We start from the raw sequence: 2,418 nt of genomic DNA, 5'->3' as shown, positions 1-2,418 counted from the left end.
GAACTTCGAGGAAGTGTGAATAGAGAACCTTTTGTGCTTGTGAACAAAAAGTATCTAATTGTTATAGTAATTAGCTTTACGTTTCATTTAGCATTGCAGGTTCGGTGGACCTCGGAGGAGAGGAAGTGGTCCTTGTATTTTACTCTTTTGTAGAAAGAGTATCTGAAAATCTCATCAGTATACTATTCACACTGCTTTAACAGCATTTTCTGGTTACCAGAGCACAACCCAATTTTTAATTTTTTCCTAATTGGGTGCAGCTCTGGAGAAGCTTTTGGAGAAACATGCTGGGAAATATGCTACAGAAGGTGAAGCTTTCTTGGTTCGTTGCTTCTCTTATTGACATTTTTTGCTGGTCAAATTTATTCCTGCCATTCTTGGAAAACGAACTATAGTTATTTGAGTTTTAACTTGATGTTTCTATCCTCAGATCCTAGCTAAAGAGAAGCAAATATAAGACAATACTAATTTAGGACCGTCAAAGCAAAGACTGTCTGCATGATATTGTAAAATATGATTAGTTTCCTTGAGGAGAACATTCATATAAGAACTGTTAAATCCAGCTTGGCTCACTTTTATAGAGTTTGTCTACATTATTACGGTACGTTGAGAAGCATTAATTTTTGGTACAAAAATCTGCAGGCTGATTTGTATTTGGCACCACAGATTGATGGTGCAGTTAGAAGGTTCAGTGTTGATATGGTAGGTCTTCATTGAAGTCGGATCAAGTATTAGTTCATTGTTTCTTCTTGAATCAATTTATTGATTCAATTCTATCATCATTATTCTTGCATATCATAAAAACAGCTTATTGAGCTCCAAAGTTTTATGGGATGCATTATCTAGTGTTTTGGCATTTTTTTTTCTTTCAAAATTTAATTTCAGAATTCAGATGATTAATATCTGTGACTTCTGTACATGACTTTCATTTCCAGTAGACTGCAGGTTCCCATTTTCCACATCATTTTATTCCTGCATATTTGTCATGTTTATGAATCTAAAATCTTCTCATCATAACTTTGGCTTTTGAATGTGGGCAGAACGAGTTCCCTCTTTTGTCAAAGTTAAATGAGGCATACAAAGAACTCCCTGCTTTTCAAGATGCAATGCCTGGGAAGCAGCCTGATACGCCACCTGAGGCGAGGGACTGATGGTGCAATTCTTTAACAAGAACCTTTTGTCTACCTTGCTGTTTCCTATGTTTACTTTTGATCGGTAGCTCTTGCTAATCCATGCCATGTGCACTTATTCCTTAAAACGTCATATAGCATCTTGTATTATTATTCAAATATGCAGTAAGACTATCTCATTGTGCAACCCGCGATCATCCTCTCCTCTCATCTGCCTGCTTAAAATCAATTTCTCAGCTTCCTGCACGATATGAATCCATCATCATCATCATCTCTTTCTTGCATTGTCTTTCTCATTCTGAATGCTCTGAACGCACATTAACATGTCTTTTACTTTTTGCAGCAATCAGATCCAAATTCGACAGATAATGAATGTATGCTTTCATGCCCAACAAGAGTTGTTGCTGTCTAATTCAATGAGAGGAGCTCTATTTTGAATTAATTGTTGTATCTTGTATAGCTTGTTAGGCTGTTTGTCTGTGCAAATAGGAGAAGCCACTTATTACATGACTTTTTCAAAAGCATATTCACTCACATGTGTCACCAACAGGCAACAGGTGACTCATTTATAAGCTTCATTCCCTTCTTCATTCCCTCGGACTATATTCAACTATACGGTATATATGTAACGTTGTGAGAGAGAGCAGAGTTGAAATATCTCTTTCATATTTCTTTTATTTAAGAAGCTCGGGTTGGCTATGTTTTGCAGGTGAACTCGCTCGTGTTGGTGCAGGGTAATCTTCTTCTCATTTTAACAATATAGATAGAACATTGAGATCTTGAAGATTACTTATGTAACTCACATGTTGCCGAATTTTTTTAATTCTCCAGTTCATTATTGTGATTGAGTTTATCATCTTGGCGGATCAAGTAGATGGGAGTCGATGAGCTATGAGGACTACTACAAACGAGAAGGCTGAAGCAGAGAACGTCGTTTCAAATGTCTAGCAAGTTGCGCGCATTTGTAATATTTTTTAATTAAACATCTAGCTAAATAGAATATATGTGAAGTTTTCATTATATTTGGATGATAATGTATGAATATTTTGGATGATATATAATATTGTTATTGTTGATTTTATCATTTTGTCGTTTTATAAAAATTGCAAAATTTAAAAATATACTACAATTATATAAAGTGCAAAAAAACTGTTATAAAAGGTGCAAAAACCGTTATAAGAAGTAAAAAACCGTTATGTATAAGCATTATAGATAACGGTTTCATACCGTTATGTATAGAAAAAAACTGTTAACTATGATAGGAAAAAAAACAAAAAAAATACAAAAC

General features: G+C 34.6%; 1 long non-coding RNA gene across 1 annotated transcript; it reads left to right on the top strand.

The window, feature by feature from the left end:
* Positions 1-236: 236 nt before the first annotated feature.
* Positions 237-2,211, top strand: LOC131017928 (uncharacterized). The gene is made up of 5 exons (XR_009099932.1): positions 237-322; positions 643-702; positions 1,041-1,153; positions 1,474-1,864; positions 1,962-2,211. It is a non-coding gene; the product is annotated as an uncharacterized LOC131017928 (long non-coding RNA).
* Positions 2,212-2,418: the final 207 nt, after the last annotated feature.

This window comes from Salvia miltiorrhiza, chromosome 3, assembly GCF_028751815.1.
Source record: "Salvia miltiorrhiza cultivar Shanhuang (shh) chromosome 3, IMPLAD_Smil_shh, whole genome shotgun sequence".
Lineage (NCBI taxonomy): Eukaryota > Viridiplantae > Streptophyta > Magnoliopsida > Lamiales > Lamiaceae > Salvia > Salvia miltiorrhiza.
The sequence above is the reverse complement of the archived record's forward strand: the minus strand, read 5'-3'. Positions and strand labels throughout refer to the sequence as shown.